The sequence below is a fragment of the Hypanus sabinus genome, chromosome 13 (assembly GCF_030144855.1).
Source record: "Hypanus sabinus isolate sHypSab1 chromosome 13, sHypSab1.hap1, whole genome shotgun sequence".
Taxonomy (NCBI): domain Eukaryota; kingdom Metazoa; phylum Chordata; class Chondrichthyes; order Myliobatiformes; family Dasyatidae; genus Hypanus; species Hypanus sabinus.
In genome coordinates, this window is record NC_082718.1 from 47,001,622 (window position 1) to 47,027,926 (window position 26,305).

The following is a 26,305-nucleotide window of genomic DNA, read 5'->3' on the forward strand; positions in this document are numbered from 1 at the left end:
GTGACTCTGTGGATCGACCCCTTTAAGTTATTTCAATCTATTCACTAATTACAGTTTGAGCTCTCAGTATTATAAAAAGAAAGAAGCCATGTTGAGATACTTCAGATCTGATGGAAGATCATCAACCTGACACATTAATTTTTTTCTCTTTCCATTTATCTGCTGAGTCTCTTCAACGTGTTCTGTTTTAGTAGTTTTCTGCAGTAATTTGTTTTAGTATCAAGAAATAGATACTTTTAAAAAAGATGGCTTATTTACTGAATTCACTAGGCATTAAAATAGTTTCATGAGTATATTAACCACTGCCAGCAATGTCATCCACCTCATTCTCTGTTCTGCAGGAAATGGCCCTCACTGTGACTCTCAGGTGTTTTCATTGCTCTCTTTGCATCTCCCCTCCCCCACCCCCACTCAGGCACAGTCCCCCATAAACAGAGGAGGTGTGCCTGCCTGTTCTGGGACACTAACCTGCCAGTCCTCAGCCTCTTCCACTGCCATGTTGAGACTAAACAAGAGGAATAGCTCGAAATCTTCTGCCTGAATAGTCCACAGCTCAACAGCGCGAACAGTAAATTTTCCAATTTAAGCTAAACTGCTCTCTACAACCACACCCACCCCACCATTTTCTTTCTCCTCTTGATCAACTCAGTCCTTCTCACACTCACCCCAACCCCGTTACTACTTTTCTATTTCCTCCTCTACCCATTCCATCTGCCCATCACCCACATGCACATCCAGTGGTTCCAGTCCCCAGCAATTCCTAGCTGCCCTCTCCACCTCCCATTCTGATCAGATTCAATCATGTCCAGCCTTTTGCTCCCTCCACCCATCGCCTCCATTCTGCCTTCCTCACCCACACTTATCAGCTCTTGTTTATTATACTGGCCACCTCCCCTCTGTCTCTCCGTCCACTTGAAGGGTCTTGACCTGAAACATTGAGGGCTAAGATTTTGCCTAACTCACTGGGTTCCACTAGCTGTCGCTGTGAAGTATCTTGCTTGATCACAGGGAAGATGAGTACATGGAACACCATGAAGGGGTATTTACAGCGATAATCTGTAATTTTTTTTCAGTGAAGGTCATGAAGACTTGGAATTGTTTCACATACCCCTGGGTGCCATGAAAAGAACAGGAACCAAAAAAAAACATCAGGTAGTAATTTCTTTCATAAGGATAGACAGCTGTACTAACAGGAGGGAGACTGTGAGTATTTAAGCAAAGGAAGTTATAAGGGCTTGCATGATTACACCTTGTAAAAATAAAACTTCCTTAGAGATCTGTGGAGGGCACAAGCTGCCTGTAAATGTTCTCTAGAGCATATTACATGATGGAGTGGGGAATACTGTCATGCCACCTCTACACAGACAATATAGACAAAGATGCCAGATGTTTAGAGATGCCCTGTGCACGTAGGGGCTCACAGAGCTCCTAGTTCCAGAGTGCAAAAGAAAGGTAGAACACTTCCAGGTACCAGCTTAGTAGCGCTCCTGGGAGAAATGCTGTACCGCACATATATTGCTTGTGCTTCTTTAAAGCACTGTCATGGCATGATAATAGCACAAGTGCTAAAAAGACAAATACAAATTTTTAATCATATTGCAAAATCTCAGTGAAATTATTGAATAAGAAAATGTAATTGTTGTTATCAATTCATTTCTCTAATCTAGAAATTATTTTTTAAGGATTTTAGCAAACTACAGCTTGCCTAGCCTGTAATAATTCCTGGTTGGTTGACATTTACATTACCCAACAATTGTTCCAACGTACCACTGATTATTATTTGCTTCACAAAAGACACTGAGCAATTCCTCTCATTGCAGTAAATTAATTTCTTTACGTGAACAGGGCAATGAGCACCTGTAGAGTTAATTGCTTACACAGACCATAGGCATGGGCTTAAGGGAGGGCAGATGGTCTTTCTATTAGCTGCAAATACTCAGCATGATTTGTCAAATATTACTAGAATTTTCTGTTTTAATTTAAAATTTCCTCAGTCTGTTTCACATTCAGGATATGCACACAGTACCGTAATTGAAATATAGAATATGTCAGAAAATTTTCCATATAGAGTATGTCAGAAAATATATGTATTTTTCCATGGTTTGGATTTTGCGAGCAGAGATTTCAGAAGTGGAATCTCCTGAATTTATTAAAGATAAGAGCTAGATAAGTCACCCAAATGTTTTTTAAAATAATCCTGAAAATAATATCACAACTCAGACAGGACAGAGGGTTTGCTTGTTCTCTCTTTCCCCTCGACCCTCACATCTCCCCAAAACTATCAACCCAGAGTGTGGCTGTCGAGTCTCTGAAGTTTCACTATGGTGGAAATACAATCAGTGAAATTTTCAGGTGTTCCAAAGACCCCTCTTCTAGTTCAAGCCAAGGATCAATAGATAAGATCAAGAACCACACATGGTCATATTTTTGCCCTGTAGCTCTTGTTAATTGGATGCCATCGGGCTAAATAGGTTCCACTCCAGCACCTAGTGGGCACTTAAGTCAGCTACAAAGGGTGTTCGAAGGGTGTTAGAACAATCTAAACTAATACCTGCCATAAAGTGGAATAAATAAGCAGATGATGACTCTAATCACTATAAATTTGATTTTGACAACAGTCCTGCTAAATTGGAAATGAACTCACTAGCTAATATTCTCTCCCAGCTTTGCTCAGCAGAACTCCATAAGCAGCACGATAGATATCTCCACCAAGGCTGTTGAATACTGAATTAAAGTCTAAGGCATTAACCAGATATTCACAGATATTAGTGTATATCCATCTAGGCTACTCTCAACTGGCAGAGCAAAATCAGCTACCAAAGAGGGCAGGAGGAGGTAGTGAAATAGAAGAGAAGACATTAACAGGATCATCAGGGAGGAATTTCTTACCTAACTTTCAGCAATCAACAGTTTACAAGGTGATCTTAGTAAGTATAACATTGTGAAAATCTGCTGTCTAGTTAATTCTGCAACAACTGAGCGAGTTGAGAGAGCACAGCTGTGGACAATTTATAACATTTCAGTCTGCTCTCTGTGTTACAAGAGTGAGAGTACCTACACTCTGTTTAAAACAGGGGTTCCCAAACATGCTATAGACCCCTACCACTGACTGAGGAGTCCATGGACCCCAGGCTGAGAACCCCTAGTTTAAAACCTGAGAGCAGCCATATCTCTGGAATACACCTGGGGGAGGCAGAGGCTACAGGGAAGAAGGAGACAATTCTCACAAGTACTCAAAGGACCATGCAAATATTAGTCAATGAATTATAAAAGAAGGTAATATTGAAACTGGATATTTTGCCAGAAGTAAGGGTTGCCATTGCAGAGACTAGATTTTATCAATATTTCCTGTTCAGCAGTGGCAAAGGAGTGAAGCACTCTTTCTCAAATAGGATGGAAGATACTTGATCCAAAATGTTAACCGCCAATGTAGTAGTTTAAAAAAAAGTGATCAATTATGTAATTTATGGCCAATTAGTTTTAACTTCAGTGCTGGGCACATTGGTGAAATCCATTTTAAGAGACAATATTAATTTGGAAGTTTGGTTGATCGCAAGCCTGGCAATGCTCCACAATATTTCAGACAATATTAATCTTCATCTAGAAAGGCACAGATTAATCAAGGAGAGTCAGAATGGATTTGTTAAATCTTGTATGACTATTTCTAACTTTGATCTACACCGAATCCCTCTGTTGTTTCCACCCTCCCCCGCTCTGCAATTTAAAAACACACTGGTGTTCTCACTTGTCCAGTTCTGATGAAGGACATCGGCTTGAAACAACTGACCTGAAACGTTACCTCTGTTTCTCTCCCCATGGATGTTCTATTTTTTGTTGTATCTGAAATTGTTCACTGGGAAGAAGAAAAGGGCGATGGATATTTTAAAAGCAAGGCTGTGAGTGCCACAATGCCTTGCACTTAACACCTTGTTTTTTTTTTGCAATACATTTCATTAATTTAGACTTAAAGTTAGGGGGCTTAATAAAGAAAATGCAGATGAGAGAAAAATTGGCCATGTGTTTGACAGTATTGAGCAAAGTTGTAGACTGTAGGGGGAGATACACAGTCTGGTCAGTTGTGCAGAAAGATAGAAAATACTATTTTATCCAAAGTGTAAGGTAATGCATTTGGGGAGATACAAAGCAAGGGAATATGCCATTAATCGGAATATTTAAGCAATGTGGAGGAACAAGGAGACCAATGGGTGGATTAGATGTGGTTTTATTAAATACCAAGGAGAGTCTGTGGAGCAGTGATCTATTCCTGCTCCTGATTTCTATGTTAACATGATGTTGGAGTGTATGCCCACAAATCTTTTAAGATAGTTGGACAAATCAATAAGGTGGCTAAAAGACAGATCAGGCGCTTCCTTTCACTAGCTGAGTCACAGATAAAGGGCAATAGGCCACACGACAGGCTCTTTGTCCAACGGCATCTTTGTCAACCATGCCGATCTAACCAATTCTGTCTACCAAATAGAAGTCCATAACCTCTTACTACATGTCTGTTCAAGTGCCTGTCTAAATGCCTCCGAAATGGTTCTACCATTTCTACATTCACCATTCTCCCTGGCAGACCAGAGAAGACAATCAAATTTGGCCTGAAATTTACTAGTTTGTCACTATTGCTAACAGGTTGTCCTGACACATAGAGGTCAAGGCCAAGAAAGTTCACACCTCTACTTACTCAGGTGGCCAAATAAATTCTCACGCTCCTATTCACTTTTACCAAATTTTATCAATGCATCATAGAAAGCATCCTATCTGAATGTTACATGGCTTGATATGGTAACTGCTCTGCCAATTCTTTACTGGAGAAAGTGGCAAGGAGATTCAGGAGGACATCTCCAGAATTGAGGAAAGAAAGGATAAACAGACATTATTTTCTTAGATACAGAGGCTGAGGAGTGACTCTAATTGAGATTAATAAAGTTATGAGAGGCCCAAAGAGCCTAGAAGGAAGGGCCTTATTCCCTTAGTAAACTAAAGATATTTATTTAAAATAATAGGTGAAGAGATTAGAGAAGAGATGAGTTCTTTCCCCCAGAGCAAGAGGGCGTTAGAAGTATGCTAATCCTTGCCTCAAAATATGATAAAGACAGACACACTCATCACATTTAAAATATACCTGGGAATGAACTTTAAAACCTTGATTCGTGTAACTATGGACTTAGTACTGGAGGATAGAATTAGGACAGGTTGCTATTTTCACAATATGGCAGATTGGCCTCTTTTGTAATAGAATATATTTTTTTAATTGTAAGTTAACAATAGTAGTAAGTCTCAGTGCCCTTGACAACATCTATTTCTCACTGAAATGAAAGCAGGTAAAATTGTTCCTTCACAAATACAGTGTCTATGTGACCTCCCTGATACACGAATGTGCAGCAAGTTAGGAAACATGCCAGAGATTTGCTGCAGAAAATTAAACATCTGTGGCATGGAAGTTGAAAGTCAATATGACCACAGCCTTTTTGGAGAAAGCAGTCCATGCATGCAAGTTTGCTGAAGGTCTTCCTGCATTCATGCACATATTTGACACAACTGCAACACATAATATATTCAAACCTGGGGATATGGGACTAGAAGTTTATTTGTGGGTGAATTAGATAGATTGTCTGGACCTGAGGCAGTGGTGCAAAAGGGGTTGTAGCAGGTTAGAAGATTCAAAGTTTATGTGGAGTGCAAAGTTGATAGTCTTGATTTAACCAGACCAATTGCATTAGAAAACCTCCAGTATATCTGTGAGTACATTGTTCATCAGAGAGATCTTGGAAGAATGTGGTAACCGGATTGACCATCTGGCGACACAGGAGATCCCGCAGATGCCAGGAACCTTGCCTGACCTGCCGAATTCCTTTAGCATTTTGTGTGGGCAAACAGCCATCCGATGGGTGCCTCCAGAATGGAATACTGCAATAGGTCCCACAACGTAAGTACCCACTGAATGAAGATCACAACAGCAAAATACTGGAAAGCACTTTCTTGTTCTGTGAACTTTAGAAGGTATTTGAGTAACTCATAGGTGAACCAAAGTCAACTTAAGATCACTTTGAACAAACGCGCAGATACCATGTTGCCAAATTGTTCGAATCAGTCTGATCTGTTAAGGCTGTACTTGCCTAGAATTTATGTCTGCTTTGAGTAGTATGCAATTATTGTGATAATTGAAAAACTAGTCCTAAAGCTTTTTCTTACTGAGTTAGACTGCAACACAAGTGCTATTGAAACCTCAGGATATGGGCCAAGAAGTTTATTTGTGGGTAAGACAGCTAGTTGGTCTGGATCTGAGGCAGTGGTGAAAAAGGGGTTGTAAAAGGCTAGAAGATTCAAAGGTTAAGTTGAAGGAAAATTTGATTGTGGTTATTTAACTGGAATAAGTTCTGTTTCTTTTATAAGTGGATGCCAGCCAAAAATGGAAAAGTTGTGTCAGAACAGGTTCTCAGTAACACCCACCTGAAAGCTACAGTTGGATCATGTTGCCAGGCACTGCTTTCACTCCACGCTCCCATTCACCTATTGCAAGCCAAGTGATGGGTGACTGGATCGTTGAAGGGGAAGACTTGCTGATGGCCTGCAAGGAGAGCAGATGGGGTCTCAGTTATTCTTTTCAACATTAAGTAATAGGTGAATGCCACTTTGCTCGATAGACAATAGCCTCCACTGCTGCAAGGGGTAAGGAGGAAGGGCAATTAAAGTAATGCCAGGCATGGGAGGGAGAGGGTGGACTGGTCCAGCATTAGGGGATAAACTTCCTCCTTCCAGCTGATTTCTCACAGTTAACCTGCCAATCTGTACACCTTTAGGATGGGGGATGGGGAGGAACTGGTGTTGCTGGAGAAAACTCACAAGGAAGTGTACATGTGCCACATGGACAGGCCTGAAAAATGCAGGTTGCTGCAGTGGCCCCTTTATTACTGACATTCATGACCTCCTTACTTTTAGTATCCAAGTCCCCCAGCAAGAAAGACACCATCTTGTCAGTGATCCTAATCAGCTGCTTGTAGTGTGACATAATTGGGTAGCAAACTTAAGGTTACCTGTTGATGATGTGAACAGACACAGTGCAAGAAAGCAGAAGGCAGACATTTTAAATCTGAAACTAATAAATGCTGAAAATTATTCAGTTATGGTGCTGGACGAGACTGTGCTGCCAACGTAATATCAGAAAATTACTTTCTTAATTTGTTGTCAATGGTCAATAATAGCTGAAAGGTTTACAAACAAACGTTGTCTTCGACACAAAATGTATTTATGAAATTATGCACCTTTGTAGTTTAACGGAGCTCTGAAGGTGAAACAGGAAAGGACAAATCCCAAGACAGATTTAGAGTTAAATCTTCACCAATTAAGAGAATGCAGGAAGGAACCATTCCTTTTTTGTAACCTTCTCCAGCTCTACACACTTCATATATGTAAAACCACAGCTGCAGCCTCTGTGTTTTCTGTGCATAACCCTTGACTTTCCACCTCCAGTGGTGTGCTTCAGCTACGTGCACCTGAAGCACTGGGTTTCACTTGCTAGACGTAACACAGTTGTTAGCTTTAAAAAAAAAGCACTACAAGATATATCTTTTTGACACAAGCTTTTGGCCATGTTGCCTAATCCCTTCTGTGTGCTGTATAAATAGAAGTTGTTGTACGAGTGGACAACTGACTGTGGGTCAGGCATAGGGGCCTAAAAATTAATAGAACACACTTTAACAAAATATGGCAGTGTATTTGAAATAGGTTTAATCTGGAACAGAACTGGATCATAACACTTCTCTTAGCAATTCCTGTTTGTTCATTTGGGTTTTTGTTTGCACTAAAAACATGGTTGCAGTGCGAAATTTGCATCAAGTTTAAGTACTAAAACAGTGTTATTCTTCTCCCATTCCTCATAATTTTCAAAATTCACTGGCCTACAATATGACAATTCTCAATGAACATCCTGATTTTACTGAAGCTGATACCTCAGAAAGCACACTGTCTTTACTGTAGACAGCCATGTCCCATGCACACAGTGATCTGATGTTCACCTGCTTGCTCTGCATTGACCTTTACAAATGCAGAACATTTCCACAAAACTCATCTCTCCTCATGAACTTTCCACAATTACCATTAATAAAGTCCCTCAGACTACTGATCTCCATCTTACTGAAACAATTTTGCACATTTTTTTCCATTTTAAATCTTGCCCTCATCATTTCAACACTGATCAAGATTTAAAATCAGAATGACATTAATGGTTTTGTGATATTTTTCAACTAACTGGACAATCTGTAATCTTTAACATGCATGTTAAAGGATCTGAAATATTATGCTGTTCAAAATACTTGTGTGGATAAAAGCACATCAAAACTACCTCACTTTTTTAATATACAGTATTTCTGTTTTTACACATTAAAAAAATCTATTCAATATACATTTATTATGTTTTATTTATTATTATTTTCTCTCTGCTAGATTATGTACTGCAGGTACATTTTCTTCAGAAATGGTTCACCACCAGCCATTGACATTCTGTGATCGTCAGCCTAATCAGCATTGCCCAGATCCTGAAAAATGTACAAGTAATAGAAGTAAATACACTGGACAACAAAGGTTTTGCTTCCTGAATACCTTTAGGTGTATCTTATGAATTTTGGGCTACTGATCATGAAAATCACCATGAAATTTTCCTATCACGCACCATTTTTAATAAACTTATCTTTATTATTTCAAGTCATAATTCAGGTCAATTAAAATGTTGCCTATAATGTAAGCTGGAAAGTTTCCTATCTTGTCCAGACATGCTTGGGCATGCTGAGGTGGCACGGCTGCTGCATGGCAGGACAGGTTTAGTAATAATTATTGGGTTCAGGACTGTAAGGATGGTATTTGCTATCACCAGGCACAAACATTTCTATGAAGGATTTTGATATTTGAGACAGATGCTTCCCAGAATAACTGATGCCAAGATTAAGGAGAGCATTTTTGTTGGTCCACAAATCAAACAGGTCATCAATGATAGGAAATTTGAAGAATTTCTAGTGGGATTTGGAGAAAATTACATGGAAGGCATTCAATGAAGTTGTTGAAATTTTTCTCCGTATCTACAGAGCACCAAACTGCATGCAGCTGGTTGAAAGCATGCTTCAAGCATATAAAACCATGAAATGCAACATGTCACTAAAGATTCATTTTCTGCATTCCCATTTAGACTTCTTCCCTGCAAATCTTGGTGTTGTTAGTGACAAGCATGGTGAAAGGTTTCACCAGGACATTGCGGTCATGGAGGAAAGATACCAGGGCAACTGGAATCCATCAATGTTGGTGAAATATTGTTGGACACTTAAGCGAGAAGCCTCAGACACTGAGTACAAATGAAAATCATTAACAGAATATTTTTATCTTAGTTGAACTATTGCAAACCATCAGCACCATTATGCAATTAAACGCATTATATTCAATAAAAGTTAATTCGTTGTTTCTCCAAATTCCTACGTGGTACAAGTAGTCTGAAATTATATTGATGTTCATCTTCAAGCAGTCTATCATAAACAAAAAAAATTCTGAGGAAGCAACACTTTTGAAAAAATTTGTTGTCCAGTGTTTGAAGATATTTCACATCCAATTCTTCTCAGACATGACTCTTTCATATTATTCATCATTATGTAGAGCATTAAACATATCAGTATCAACCCTTTATCTGAAATACTTGGAATAAGTGATCAAATGAATCACTTTTGTGGGAAATATAACTCTAATAAGATATACAAATTTAAATTAATGTTTTCTTACTGACTTTCTATGAAACCATGTTTTCTTATTGTAACCGTGTCAGCCAGGGGAACCTATTGAATTAGTGAAGGAGAACTGTACAATATTTTCTCACATTGACAGGTTTCTGGAGTAATGGACTCCTAGCTGTCACTTGTAATTACTTGAGAAGCCTGTTTCCCTGTATGTAAAAATTCCCATTTACCTCTGTTACCACATCTGAATATCCATGCTTGTTGGCCACATTCAACTTGAAAGTATAAGACCATTGACTGAGCATTTCTGGTGGTGAAAATGCAATTGAAGATAGAGAGTTTTTGAGCATGCCTATTGTGATTGCTCCAATCTTTGCTTTAATTTTTAAGTTTAGTTAGCCGATTGTATTGTCTTTGTTCAAAATGTGTTTGCATGAGGCCAGTACTTCCACTTTCAATCTCCATATAATAATCAGCATTTTTCTCATTTCTTGCATCCCAGTAAACATTTTTATTCGACGTGGCTCTCTGATAAGTTACAAACAGACCCTTGCAACTTGAAGTTGTACTTTCCCGTTTTTATAAAGATAGAGGTTACTTTATTTGTCACAAGTACATTGAAACATTCAGTGAAATGCATCAATGACCCCAGTCCGAGGATGTGCTGGGGCAGCTCGCAAGTGTGGTCATACTTTCAGCGCCAGCATGGGATGTCCACAAGTTACCACTCATACGTCTTTGGAATGCATGTGGGAATAAACTGGAGCAGCGGCAGGAAACCCACTTGGTCACGGGGAGAAGGTACAAACTCCTTACAGACAATGGCGAGAATTGATCTTGGGTTGTTGGTGCTGTAAAGCATTGTGCTAATTATACTATTCTGTTATTACCATATATATGCCAATGATAGGTTTTATTTTTGGCCTCTATTCTGACCAAAACTGAATGAAACAGATTGAAGAAAGTGATATGAACAATATCAATGTACAGTATGTATCTTCTGTCACACTCAAGGATGAACTTTACTGCTGAAATGCTCATGGATATAACAGTCAGTACCACTGGATTTATTTACTGTGTCTGTGATATTGAGGATTTACCACTGAAACTTCTGACTGAAAGCGATGATATTGGCCAGAAAATGCGCATTACCAGGAGGTAGAGAGGTAAACGAATGGGTGCTCTGGTACGCTGACGATGCAGAGGCTTCCGTACTGCTCTCTCGGCAACCTGCCTTTCAAATATCTGCTCTCTCACAATGAAGATGTACACCTCAGAGCTAACAAGGATTATACCTGGAACTCTGCCTCTTGTTTGGTTGAAACATGCCTCCCATGTTGGACATACCAGACAGCATTGCTCAAGTGCCAAAGATACCAGCTATTTAGAGCAGATCATAATAGCGCCCTTTCTGGCAAGTCACGTGTTGGTGGCTTGTGCATGTTTAGAAATAACAGATGGAGCAGGGACATGTCCATCATTCTTTCTTCCCCCACCCCCGAGGACCCAGAGGCTCTTTTCAATCATTGTAAACCACTCTACCTACACAGGGGATTTCACTCTGTTATCCTGGCAAGTATTTACATTCCCCCTCACACAAATGCTCAATCTGTACTACAGCCTACAGCCTGATGGCTGATAGCATTTGGAAAACAGATTTCCCAATACTGTCATTTTCATTATGGGGATGTTAACCATTGTAACATGAAATGTGATCTGTCCAAATACCATCAGATGATTAGCTGCCCCACAAATGAGGACAGAACTTTGGACCACTTCTATACCAATATTAAAGGGACTTGCTGCCACTTTCCCCAGGCAGCCCTGTGGATCTCTGACCACGCTGTGATCTTACTTGCTCCCAGCTATAAACAAAATCTGGGACAATCTAAGCCAACCAGGACCATCAGAATATGATGGACTCCTGAGGCTGTGAGACTGCTCAGGATCCACGGACCCAAAGGCCCGCGGAAGGTTGGTGTAGTAGTCTAGATGAATATGCTGACAACGTAATATCCTACATATCTTTCTGTGAAGGTCTGTGTCTTCCTAAAAAAATCGTTGTGAGGTAAGCTGTGGTTAAGCAAGGATTTGAGGGCTCGCAGGTCTGGAAACAGAGAGGAATGCAGCTCTGCAGAACAGCCGTTTAATAAAGCTTTGAAAGTGGTGACAGCCACTTACAAGGATCGACTAGGGAGAGACTTCAACAGCAATAACTGGGCAACCTGGAGCTCTCTGCAAACTCTTACCAACTTCAAACAGAAGCGCTTCAGGGTCTCCCGTCAGCTCAATCATCTCTATAGCCAGTTTGAAAAGGACAATTAACATCTGTCTCTTCTCACTTTCTCTGACCCTGATATGCTGAACCCCTACAATCCCCCCTTTCACGAACACACCAATGTCACCTTTACCCAGTCCCATTCACCTTCTTCAGCCCCCCCCTCCATCTTTCTATGAAGCAAGATAACATATGTAAACTTGTTGAAAATCAGAACATGAGCAAAGCTGATGGGTGTCTCACCTGGTTCTCCTAGGCACTGTGCGGATCAGCTAGCACCTGTCATCTTTGAGATAGTTAACACCTCCCTGCAATTATTATCTCTGGACTTAATGATTATAGCCATTCACTCTGACTTCAGTAGGTATGAAAACCTTTGAACATTTGATGTTGGCCTACCTTAAGTCCATTACTGATCCTCTTCTCTCTCTCTCTCTCTCTCTCTCTCTCTCTCTCTCTCTCTCTCTCTCTCTCTCTCTCTCTCTCTCTCTCTCTCTCTCTCTCTCTCTCTCTCCCTCTCTCCCTCTCTCTCTCTCCCTCTCTCCCTCTCTCCCTCTCTCCCAGTCTCCGTCTCCGTCTCCGTCTTGTTTTACGGTGGTTGGCACCCAGCTTAATGGTGCATTACCGCCACCTTCTGCTTCGGAGTATGCGATAGACTCACATTCTAAATCCCTTCACCCAATCGCACACACACACACACACACACACAACTTTATCCTCCCATCTTTGGCCATCCTAGTACCGTATTCCTGTTTATCCATCATATCCTATAAAAAACCCCTGTACTCCTTAAGAAAGCTAAAGATACCCTAACCTGTGTTCTCTCACCCATGCTCAGCAACCCTTTTAATGCGGATTCCTGCACCCCCAGTTCCCTTAGATTAATTCTCATCATCTCTCTCTGTATCCCATACTTCCTGCAACTCAGAACTACATGTTCTACTGACTCCTCTCCCTGACATTCCTCACACAGTCCTGTCTGGTGTTTCCCTATCAATTTCAGTGTTTGGTTTAGTGCACAGTGCCCCAGCTTTAACCTAGTCCACACAATTTCCTCTCTTCTGTATCTACTACCTACCCTAGTACCTGCAACACTTTTTTGTATTTGATATAAATGCCTCCCTTTCCCCTCCCTGTCCCATCTTTCTTGCCACATTTGGTTAATGTTTTCCCAGATTACACACTTAACCTCTGCTTTACTAATACTAATGTGCATTTCTATATTTTCTTTCTTTATTGCCCTCTTTGCCAACTCATCCACCCTTTCATTCCCCTTCACCCCTACATGAGCTGGAACCCATAGAAATTTAACCTGACCTCCCTGATTTGCAACTCTTGTGACTGACTGAAGGACTTCATGAAGTACATCTTGCCGGCTGTTTGAGTGAAAAGACCTTAAACTTGCTAGAGCTGAAGATGAATCTGAGCATATCAATGCTTTGACTAGTTTAGCTTTCTCCACCCAACGCAATGCAACCAACACTGCCATCATCTCCACTGTATACACCGCTAACTTATCAGATGTTCTTCTGCTGATTGCAATTGCTTTTGCTGGTATAGCCACCCCAACCCCTGTCACTCCTGTCTCAGGTTCCTTAGCACTATCTGTATAGACCTGAGTATAATCACTATACTTTTCCATCACATGACAGTTAAATGCACTAACCAAATCAGTTTTATATTTTCTTTTCCTTTTTACCTCTAACAAACGCTAGTCTATGTCAGGCCATACAAGCTTCCTTGCAGCTACAACCGGATAAACTACTGAAGGACTTATCCTTAGATCAAACACTCCACATGATCGAGCAATATCATTCCCTACCCGACTAAAGTTTTCCCTCTGAAACCTCCCATTTTCCCAGGACTCCTGCAACACTCCTTTAGCAGGGTGAGAATCATTGTGTCCCTGCAAATTAGCACAGTAGTTTGCCATCAATTGCATCCTTCTTAATTCCAAAGGCATTATTCCCATTTCTACCTGCAGGGCTGACACTGGTGATGTTTTAAAAGCCCCACTGCACTCTCTCAAAACCTGAGCCTGAATCACATCCAGTTTCCTTATAAGAGACCTAGCTGCTGATCCATATGCTGCACTTCCATAGTCCAACACAGATCTTACTAAAGCCACATACACTCTCTTCAATGCTGAACAACTTGCTCCCCATTCCCTACCAGTCAAACATCTCATCACGTTTATTACTTTTTTACATTTCTCCTCAACTTTTCTGATATGGTCTGCCCATGTTAATCGTGAATCAAATATAACTCCCAGAAATTTAAATGATCCAGCCCTTTCTAATTCAATCCCATACATCCTTAACTTCTTCCCTACCTCAATTCTTTTCCTAGTGAAAAATACAGTTTGAGTTTTTTCTACTGAAAATCTACATCCCCAATCACAACCCCACTCTACCACTTCATCAATTGCTCCTTGTAGTTTCCTGATCATATGCTCCATGTTCCTGCCTCTTTTCCACAAGGCCCCATCATCCGCAAACAGTGACCTACCTATATCCACTGGTACCTTTGTGAAGACATCATTGATCATAACGATGAAAAGTAACGGGCTAATCACACTACCCTGAGGTGTGCCATTTCCCACTACGTACTGTTTAGATCATTCTGACCCAATCCGAACTTGAATTTTTCTACCAAACAAAAAATCTTTAATCCAATTAAAAACTCTCCCCCCAACCCCCATCTTGTGCAGTTTAATTAATAATCCTTCCTTCCACATCATATCATAGGCTTTTTCAATGTCAAAAAACACTGCAACTACTGATTCTTTATTTGTCTGGGCTTTTCTTATTTCAGTCTCTAACCTTTTCACTGAGTCCGTGGAATTCCTTCCCTTCCTAAAACCACTGATAACTTGCCAGCATTCCTCTCTTCTCAAGATCATACGATAACCTTTCTGTTATCATCCTTTCCATTACCTTACATATATTTGATGTTAGTGCTATTGGCCTGTAGCTTGTGGGTTTTGACAGATCATTGCCAGGTTTCCTTATTGGAATTACTACTGCTCCTTTCCATGCACTTGGTAATCTTCCCTCCTCCCACACTCTGTTATAAAAATGCAGTAACTTGCAATTAAACAAGGAATTCATAAGTCAAGACAAAAATGGGAAACTGATTTGAATATTAAAATTGAAGAAACAAGTTGGTCAAGGCTATGCCTTGACAGTATGACAAATACAACAAATGTCTGGATAAGATTAGTGCAATATAATTTTTTACATCAATTATACACCACAAAAAAATTAATTAAACCCAAATTTATCTGATCAATGTTTCCGATGTAATCAAGAAATTGGTACTTTTTTACACTCTACTTGGTCTTGTTTTAAAATTCAACCTTTTTGGACAAATTTAAGATTTTTATTGGATCAAATTATTGGAACACAACTTCCACATAATCCAACATTATTTTTACTAGGCGATATTGAAAGGATAAAACCGAAATCCAAACTGAATAAATATCAGAAAGAATTCAATAAAATTGCTTTGGCAGTAGCCAAAAAGGCTATTGCAGTTACTTGGAAATCGGATTCATACTTACGTATAGATCGTTGGAAGAATGAAATTTTCAGCTGCATTCCACTTGAAAAAATTGCTTATAATTTAAGAGATAAATATGAAATAGTTCTGAAAATTTAGCACCCTTATTTACAAAAGATAGGATTAAATATAAAGGTGCTCCAAAGATAAAATTATTGGTTATCTTGGGAAAGAAATAAATATATATACTAAAGCTATTATGAACTCCATGGAGCATGTGGGGATCTTCCGATATCCAGGCATTCTTTCTTTCTTTTCTTTCCTCTCTTTTTTTCTCTTCTACAGGGATATGTTGGGGGGAGGGGTTAAGGGGAGGGGGGAAGGATGATATTTTTTTTCTTTCTGTAACCTATTTGAAAATTCAATTTTAAAAATTTATATTAAAAAAATGCAGTAACTTCAAGAGCGCTCCTTCTCCTAGATTTTTTAGCATAACATAGCATTTTAGATCTTTCCCTGGGGAGGCTGATCTCGATCTCTTTATTGCTCTCACCATTTCTGCCAAAGTAAATGGATCATCAATTATATCATCTGTGTCTTCCCTCCTGTTTAACACACCTGGGTATTGACTCATTGCTCTTTCCCTTCTCCTTCTCCCTTCTTCAGACAAATGTTCTGAACTATGTAACAAAGGATTTGGCCATGATCTCAGCCTTATCCCTGCTGGAGATTGCTGTTTCCTCCTCAGATATCATTACTGGATATTCCCAATCCCTTCTATCTCCCCAGTCCTCTTAGTCATTCCCCATACCTCTCCCACAGGCATTGTTCTTCCTATTTTGTTGCAAAAACTCCTCCAACTTGCCTTTTTAGCTTGATGTATAGTTCTTCTCACCACTGCCTGTGCCTTCTTACATTGAATCAAATGCTGCATATTATGGGTTCTTTTAACTAGCCTGAATGCTCTATTTCTGTTCTTTACAGCCTGACAACATTCCTCTGTCCACCATAGCACTAGTTTTCTATTCATCCTATTTTTACTCCTGGGTATAGATCCTTCTGCTGCCATAATAATTGCTGAAGTCACCTGACTGTTCAATTCATCTATATCTCCAGAAATGTCAATCTTTGTCAATGCTTCTTCACTTAACTTCTGGAACTTACCCCAATCTGCTTTTCCAAACACCCACTTTGGGATTCCACCACCTGGTCTTATTTCAACTCTTTCACCCACTGAACATAAAACTGGGTAGTGATCGCTGCCTACTGTTGAAACAGTCCAAACTCCCCAGTCACTAACTCCAGCCAAGACATTAGACACTAACATAACATTTAATACTGACTCAGTTTCTGTTGTGTTTATCCTTGCTCCTCTACCATCATTCATACGCACCAAATCCCTTTCTTCCATCAAATCTTCAATTACCGTTCCATGTGACTCTGTAATCAGATCCCCCCATATTGTGCTGTGAGCATTGAAATCTGCACACCACACTACTTTATGTCTGTTTTGTCCTTGTATCCTTAGTAGGCTGTCCAAATCCAACCTTTTACATGGATTGTAGTACTTAAATATAATCACTCCATCCCCTCTCTCCCATATTTCCACCATTATGTATCCCTGATCATCTCCTTTTTCCAGTACCCTATATGGTATACCTTGCTTGATTAACATAGCACAACCTCCTCCTCCCCATAGATTTCTAACTTTCCTTATCATTATATACCCATATACCACAAAGTCCAAAGCTGGTTTCAACCAAGTTTCCTGAATACACACTACATCCGGTTTTACAACCATTTCCTTAATAAAGTCCTTAAACTCCTGGTCATTAGCCAGTAAACTCCTTGCATTCCATTGCAAAAGAATCACCATGAGTATTAACCAACCTATGACACTTCCTGGCTTGGCTGATTAGTGAGATTCTCCCTCACTTCTTCCCATTTCAATCCTACTAACCCTAAATGGTTTACTGCTGCTTTGACCACCAGCTGAATTTTGTCACTTTTTGACTTTACCTCAGCCGTACTATTAATCACTCCTGCAATGAATGTTACTAGAGTTTTTTTTTCCTACATAAATCCTGTCATTTGTTCTATGCTGCATCTCTTGCATCCCTATTGCTCCCTGTTCATTAGGAGCATCATTCTGTTCTCTTGACATTCTTCACAGCTTCTGCATAAGTGATCTTTCTTTTCGCTCTTATTTCTTGAATTTTAGTCTCCCGTCTCATAACCTCACACCAACTATATGCCACATTATGAGCTCCTCCACAATTACAGCATTTTGGTTGCACTCCTGTTCCGCACTTTCCATATTCATAATCACCCCCACATCTAGCACATCTCCTCTGCCTTTTACAGTTTTTAGCTATGTGTCCAAACCTTTGACAATTATAGCACCTCAATGGCTTTGGCACATATACCCTTACTGGGTAACTCATGAAACCCAGGAACACTTTCCTTGGCACTGTTTCTTCTTCAAATTCAATCAATACTGTTTCCCTTTCCTTTTTCACTCCCTCCTTTGTTGTTTCAGTCTTAGAACATTAATTACTTTTCCCCCTTTGATATTCCTCTTTAACTCCTCCATGTTTATACTCATTGGTACACCCTTGATCACTCCTTTACAACCACCATTTCGTGCTCCCACCCTCCCTGTATATTCCACCTTGCATTTTCCTATCTCTTTTAGCTTGAGTGCTTTCTCAAGTTGTTCCTCATTTGCACATCTTACCAATAGATTGCCATCATTAAGGACTTTTGCAAATACTATTTCCCCATCTTATTTGCCAGAGTTGTTGTTAGCACAAACGGGTTAATTTTCTTCATGTGTCCTTGCGCCTTCTCATTAAACTTAATAATGACAACGCTTCCTCTCTGAACTTATTCATCTTCCTCACTTTCAGAACTCCCTCCATTGTCATTTCTTATTCTTTTATTCCCTTTGTCTTGGTTTTCATTCATCCATCCCCTCACTATCTCCTCGTTTCCTTTATTTCTCCCTTCACAATAATCCATTTCTCCCCAGCTACCTACCCCTGATCCCAAATCCCTATCCCACTCCTTCTCCACTCTCTTTCCCTCAGCCCCTCCTCTCGCCTTGTCTGCCATTACCAGACTCGGGCAACCCCCTCCCAGCAATTCCCACTCCTTCCCCACTCTCTTTCCCTCAACAAGTTCCAAACCACATTCACGCATGCACCACCCACCCACAGTTCCCTGATCCTCTTCTTGACCCACTAATTTGCTTATAGAGGATGCAGTTAACTATCTCTTCATTACATTCATCAACATTTGGACTCCTCCAACACCTGTGTGAGGATTTTGTTTGTGGATTTTAGCACGGCCTTCAACATTGTTGTTCTGGAGTTGCTCCAGCTAGCTATACCCTACAGTATCTGTCAGTGGATTACAAACTTCTTGACTGGAAGAAAACAGTATATAAGGCTGGGCTCTTATGTGCCCGATCCAATGTCTATAAGCACAGTTTCTCCCTTGGACTGTGTTCTTTTACCCCTCCTTTTCTCAATTATACAGATGACTGTGCCTCCACAGACATATCCATTAAAATCTTAAAGTTCATGGATGACACGACTGTAGTTGGTTTCATTTCAATTAATGCGACCTGCTATCAAAGACAGATGGACCATCCTGCAGCATGATGTACTCATAACAACTTGCAACTTAACACTATCAAGAGAGTGGTAATGAGGATTGACTTATGTCCCTCCCCTTGAAAATTAATGGTCAGGCTGTGTATGCGGTCGAGTCATTCAAATTTCTGCAGACGACCGTTACCAATACATTGAAGTGGGACACGCACTCTGTGCTCATCACTAGGAAAGCCCAGCAGAGATTGTTCTTCCTATTCCAGCTTCAAAAACTCAACATCTCAGGTTGTATCCTGATGAATTTTTTCTTAGCAATTATTGAGAGTGTTGTGACCACCTCCACCTGTGGTGGTTCAGTCCGAAGTCCATGGTCCGGTCCGCAGACTCCAGACTCCGGGTTTTCCAGCGGTCCCTTGCTGCGGTTGGACTTAACTAGAAACACCTGAGGCTCATATTGGCACTGGGAATATAAGAGGCCCTGGTATTGGATTGTGGGGGGGCTGTCTTGTCTTTGCCTCTGCTGGGTGGGTCAGGCTGTTCGGCCATTACCTGACAGATGGTCCCACCCTATCTTCGTGTGGAGATATAGATGAGTCCTGGCTTGTAAGTGGATAAGTCCTGGCTCTATGTCTGTGTACTGTCCTGTCTCATGTCAGTGTCCTGTTATAGATAAGTCCCAGCTTGTTGGAGGATAAGTCCCCGTTCCATGTTGATGTACAGTTCCTAGTCTGCCCCTAGCTCCAGCCTCCGAGTTCCCCAAGCCTTGACCCAAGCCCGCAGCCCCCAGGCTCGACCCAAGCCCGCAGCCCCCAGGCTCGACCCAAGCCCGCAGCCCCCAGGCTCGACCCAAGCCCGCAGCCCCCAGCCAAGCCTCGTTACATCCTCGCCTGGGTTTGGGGGTTCTAGCCCGAGGCAAGACCCAGTTTCTGGGTCCTTGTCCAGTCTCGGGCTCGGAGTCCACCCCAGGCTTCTTGTTCCCAATCCCTCATCCTGGTCCCGCTTCCCCTGCCGAGACTGCATCCCGTTCTGTCCTTTGGTTCTGTCTCGTCCTGTTTCCGGGACTCCAGTGTCTGTGTTCTGCAGTTGGGTCCTGATTCAACACCTGACTTATGATATGACACCATCACTTTGGGTTTCCCACCGCCTCCGCCCTCTCCAAGTCCAGGTTGCAGTGAGTGGTCTGCTCAGCGGAGAAGATCATTGGCTGTCAGCTACTGACATTAAAAGACCCGTTCAGTACCAGAGTGAAGAAAAGAGCTGAAAATATTACTGCTGACTCCACCCTGGCAGTGATCTGTTCACCAAATTGCCATCAGGGACTGGGAGACCGTTTTGCTGAACACCTATGCTCTGTCCGCCAGTGAAAGCAGGATCTCCCAATGGCCACACATTTTAATTCCACGACCCATTCCCATTCTGATATGTCTATCCATGGCCTCCTCTATTGTCAAGATGAATCCAAACTCAGGTTGGAGGAACAACACTTTGTATACCGGCTGGGTAGCCTCCAACCTGATGGCATGAACATTGACTTCTCTAACTTCCGTTAATGCCCCTCCTCCCTTTCTTACCCCATCCTCCCTTTCTTACCCCATCCCTGATATATTTAACTTTCCCCCTTTTTTTCTCTCTTTCTGCCCATCACTCTGCCTGTTCGCCATCTCCTTCTGGTGCTCCCCTCCCCCTTTCTTTCTCCCTAGACCTCCTGTCCTATGATCCTTTCCCTTCTCTAGTTCTGTATCTCTTTTCCCAATCACCTTTCCGGCTCTAAGTTTCACCCCACCCCCTCCGGTCTTCTCCGATCATTTCACATTTCCCCCTCCCCCTCCTACTTTCAAATCTCTTGCTATCTTTCCTTTCAGTCAGTCCTGACAAAGGGTCTTGGCCTGAAACGTCGACAGCACTTCTCCCTATAGATGCTGCCTGGCCTGCTGCGTTCCAACAGCATTTTGTGTGTGTTGCTTGAATTTCCAGCATCTGCAGATTTCCTCATGTTTGCACAATCAATTCTGGTATATTTCATGTACTGGCAATGAAGTGATTCTGTTAAGGGTGCACTGGAAGTTATCTGCTTATACCCTCCATTCTTGCACTTAACATTTACAGACCATGTCTGCCCTTCTCCAAGCTCCAGTTCAACAGACAGGGAACTGGTCAAACTTGACTGCTCCCTTTTGAAATGGCCATGTACCTGGTGAATCAAGTGACCTCCTACTACATCCATATCAGCAAGCTAGCTAATTAAACTATATAACCTATATCAAGATGACTGGTAGTTAGACTGCCCCTAAATTCTGTTAATATTGTGCATTGTAAAAATATAATTTTCTGCAGAGGAAAAGTGGAAAAAGCAAATGTATATATTTATTTTCTATCCAATTTGAACCATTCTGAAAATCTCACCAGGTGCATCCTATTCTGATAATCAAATCACTCATTTTCCATTAAGGATGTGCATAAAAACTAGAACAAATCATTGCACAACATAATCCAAATCAGATAAAATTGTAGGTCAGCATTGTTACAGGTCAGTCACAGCAGAACCAGGCATTCACCACTCTGCTTTCTGAGAAGTATCCGATTAAAGGGGGTACTTCTGTACATCTTGCACAAGCCTCTGCAGTCTGCTGCACAACACTCCAGTTTCTGAAGCCTAGTTATTTTCAATTTAGGCATGGTCCTCTGTCATTTGCACACTTGGTATGTCTTATCTTTGTGTGCTCCTGTGGTCGTCCAACTGAGCTGGAGCAGGTGAATATTGAAAGCACATCGATATGCCTAGAGTCCTCAGTATACCGAGATGTGAATTTGCCCCAGGTCTAAGTCTTTCACAATGTGTTACAGACAGAGTTCCAGTCTCCCCTGTTTGGATTGCTTTGCCCATCAATGTAAGTCCTCAACTCCCTAACCTCCAGCTCACTTTGCCTTATTTTCAGCAAGACAATAAGTTGCCACATGCAGTGGTTGAGGCAGGTATGATAGTTCCATTTAAGATGCACTTGGATAGGGTTAGAAAGGTGGGGCTTGGAGGGATATGGGCAGAACACAGGAAATTGGGACAAGTTGGATGGACAATGTGGTCATCATAGACTGGTTGGGCTGAAGCCCCCCCCCCCCACCCCCTATTTGTGCTGAATTGCTCTAAGCCTCTATGACTCCAAGACTAACTGTGCATGTCGATTTGTCAGCCTTGCCGGCTTTCCCAAGAATCCATTGGTTATTACTGTTTGATTTGGGCGGCATAGTGGTTAGCACAACGTTTTGAATACCAGCGACCTGGGTTCAATTCCTGCCATTGCCTGTAAGGGGTTTGTACTTTCTTCCCGTGACTGCACTGGTTTCCTCTGGGTTGTCCTGTTTCCTCCCATAGTCCAAAGATGTACCATTTGGTAGGTTAACTGGTCATTGTAAATAGTCCCATGATTAGGCTTGGGTTAAATCAGGAGTCGCTGGGTGATGTGGTTTGAAGGATCAGAAGGGCCTAATCTATGCTGTAACTAAATAAAAGAACAGTCTGTACTCATAGACTGCACCCGTGTTGTGCTTCAGGGCCATGATGGTATCTGTTAGTCTCGCAAGACCATGGATCTGCACCCGGAAAGGCTTGCTACAGTCTGTGTTGGTGGAGCAGCGTCTGTTGTGGCTGTAGAGGCCCACACGGGAGTGACAGTCTTGACTGCAGCAACTGCACTTGAAGGCGCTGTCCTCCGGTGTTGTCTTGCTGCTGTTTTTTGGCGAGTGCACTTTTCTTCAGCAGCAAGCCTCAGCTTCTCTTCTCCTCTTTTCAGACCTCTGCGTAGTTCCAGCCTCCAGTGAGAGTGATTGACCTCCCACCTCTCATAGCACCCCATAAACTGCAGGGGCTAACACTCAGTAATTGTACGATTGGTACTAGATCACAAATAGAAATTTTCTCATGGTTAAGGCCAGGAATCCAGCGAGCCTATGTGATTCATTCATTCTGCTGCAGACTAATTTTCTTATTAATTCCCTGCAGCAGTAGAGCGCTGAAGGCTGGATCTGAGAGGATTAGTGCCAGAATGAAGTAACAGGTACTCACAACAACATCAACTCATTATCCTTTACTGGGACCCATGGTGAAAATTCAATATAGTATGGCTGATACAATTCCAATGCACCTTGTATACATTCAAATTTGTAACCATCAGCAAACAGCAGATGCTCAAATTCCAAAGTACCATACACAAAATGGTGGAGGCCAGGCAGCATCTATAGAAACGAGTAAACAGTCGACGTTTTGGGTCGAGGCCCGTCATCAAGACTGGAAAGGAAGCAGACAAGCCAGAACAAGGTGGGGAGGAAGAAGTACAAGATGGCAGGCGAAAGGTGAAAGTGGGAGTGGGGGGTGGGGGGGGTGAAGTAAAAAGCTGAGACGTTGATTGGTGAAAGAAATAAAGAAATAGGCGAGCACAGGAGATAAATTTGTATATGCAGGCCATTCCCGCATTGAGAACACTCAACTTATAGACACCTTACATGAGAGCTAGCTTCCACAATATTAAGTTCTAAAGCCCCACGGATGTACGTGCATTGTTAGCTTTGAATGGCAGTATCAGTTTTCTCTCGCTCTCTACTTTTAGTTCTTTCTTATCAGTCTTAAGTGTTTTTGATAGCATTCATACTGTGGAGGTATAGTTAAAATATTCAGTGAATTCTGCATTCTTTCTGACTTATGGACAAAACTGAGAAGAAATGGAGTCTGCTCATTACCCAGGGACAACCTGTGTTTTGGAAGAAGACAGAAGAGTGGAAGGTGTATGGTAGGCTGGTGGTGTAACATCACTGGGGCGTCCAATGCAGCAAAAGGAAAAGAAGTGTGGATTTATGCTTCCAGTATTTTCATTGTTTCAATCACTAATTACTGATTGAATCAACTTATTGATTAAGCAGGCTACACCCACTGCAGTTATGGTTGTGTGTATTCCCCACTAAACAATTAGCATTTTCACTTTGCAGCCTTTTGGATCTATTTAGGATACTTATGCTTTCAAACAGCTCTTGGAACTAACTTCACGCAATTTCCAAAGCAACATGACTGTCAATGAGGTAGATCATGAGTATTGTTCAAGGTGAGAGCTTGGATGACAATCAGCTTTCATTATACTGGACAACTACTTAAAAGTTAATTATACATTACTTGTAGCAATTATGTTAAAGCAGTCATCCGATGGAACATCGAAAAGATAAACCTACTGATGTCTAGCATTTCTAAAGTTTAAGTTAATGATAACACTTGAGACACCTGCACAGAGCTAAAAGCATAAATATCAGCCAAAGAAAATATATGGCCATCATACATTTTGGTCAAGATTACTGGAAAGAAAAATTATAAACATCTTTACAGACAAGGTTGCAAATACGCATTAATCATTCTTCGCATAATCATGTTAAGGCCAAAGGAAGGTACAATTTTATAAAGAAACTTTATACAATTGATCATTTGACAAAGAGGGAAGGATGTGAGTTCCAAAGATGAATAGTTTTCCCCTACATCTTGTTGCAAAATGATTAGCATCAGCTGACGGATATAACTGTGCCTTATTACGACTTGCCTTTGTTATGTTTTATAGCTCCAAAGCACTAAACTAATTAGAAGAAAAACAGGAGAACTGGGAACGTGAGTCTAACTTTGTCTCTTACTCTAATCCAGGTGCTCACATATCATGTGGTAGCAATGGTATGCAATTCACGTATTTTTATCTATAACCATAGTGAATGATATAAAAATTAAGAATGCTTAAACAGATTACTCAAATATTATTGAAATATTAAATACACAACACCTTAATGGAGTACTAACTACTTACAGGCCAGGCAACTGGTTTGAATACAATCTGTTTTAATACAGTTCTGTAAGTACATTTAATGTCAGAGAAGTGTATACAACATACATCCTGAAATACTTTTTCTTCACAAACATCCACAAAAACAGAAGAGTGCCCCAAAGAATGAATGACGGCTAAATGATATAACCCCAAAGCCCCTCCCACACATAAGCAGCAAAGTGATGACGTCTCCCCCCCACACCAGCAAGAAAGCATCTGCACCAAGCACTCAAGCATACAACAAAGCATCAATAAAGACAGACTTGCAGTACCCCAAAGACTATCCTATAATTCGATATACGTTCTCTCTCTCTTTCTCCTCCCCTCCTCCTCCTCCTCCTTCTCCTTCTTCTTCTTTCCAACCCCCCCCCCCCCCCCCGTTTCACAGTGAGAGAGGAGACGTCACAAAACAACTCGCTGATTTATGGTGTTAAAAGCCTGGTGTGTCACTTTTTTCTGAGCTCTGTGCCCAAAGAATTTGGGTCTGTGGGCACACAGCCAGCAGTCAGCTCACTGTTCTTGATCTTCTGTGTACTCCCATGACACATCAGGCGGCGGCACCGACCTTGAATCCACTTGCCTTCTGAGCCATGAAAATCTAGCACCCTGAAGGTGGACCAATCTTCTAGGCCGCATCCTTCGGACATCAAAAAGCGGCCGGCCATGAGGCCCTGAGAGTAGGTCCCATTTCTGCAAAGAAATGGGTCTTCAAAAGAACTCTGAACAGAAAAAAAAAGAGAAATTAGTTTGGTTTTAATTATTAACATGCAGGCTATGATTCTCTAAATCTGATTATAAATTGTATCACCAGAAATGGATCAGGGCCAGGGTTGGAATATTCACTGTGTATTTCTTGAGGATAGGATGAGAAAATTTGATTGTCAAGGTCAAATATGCATCTCCTCATCACTGAACAGCTTGGATTCACCTTTCTTCAAAACTAAAATACTTTCTGAAGGTGAATAAATATAGTGATAGCTCAATGATCTGAGATTCCGCTGTGTTAGGTTTGATTTCACTCTTTAGGCACCTGAGTGAAGAATGAAAGTTTCAGTAGAGTACTGAAGCACTGTACAATGGATCAATCCTCCTTTCATGGAAACTCATTCCACTGGCATGTATTATTAAGTTTAGAATGCTTGAATGTTCAAGTGTTAAATCACAAATGATAAATCAAGGTGAAACGTTGCATTACCATGATTGGAATTAAATCTTTTCATGATTACCTCCCAAATAGGCTTTACCAACTACTACTAATCTAGAGTGACTCTTGTAACCCCCATAAGGTTGGGAGAAGGTGTCTCCTTTTTACTTGAGGTGACTGAAAATATCTGTTGTGTACACTTT

The 26,305-nt window shown here is 41.2% G+C and overlaps 1 long non-coding RNA gene across 1 annotated transcript in view; it reads right to left on the reverse strand.

The window, feature by feature from the left end:
• LOC132403835 (uncharacterized) overlaps window positions 1–12,415 on the reverse strand; it is a 51,089-nt gene extending 38,674 nt beyond the window's left edge. The window contains exons 1-2 of the long non-coding RNA XR_009515367.1: window positions 12,241–12,415; window positions 6,457–6,574 (exon numbers count right to left, since the gene is read on the reverse strand). This is a non-coding gene — a long non-coding RNA (uncharacterized LOC132403835). The remainder of the gene's footprint in view (window positions 1–6,456; window positions 6,575–12,240) is intronic.
• Window positions 12,416–26,305: the final 13,890 nt, after the last annotated feature.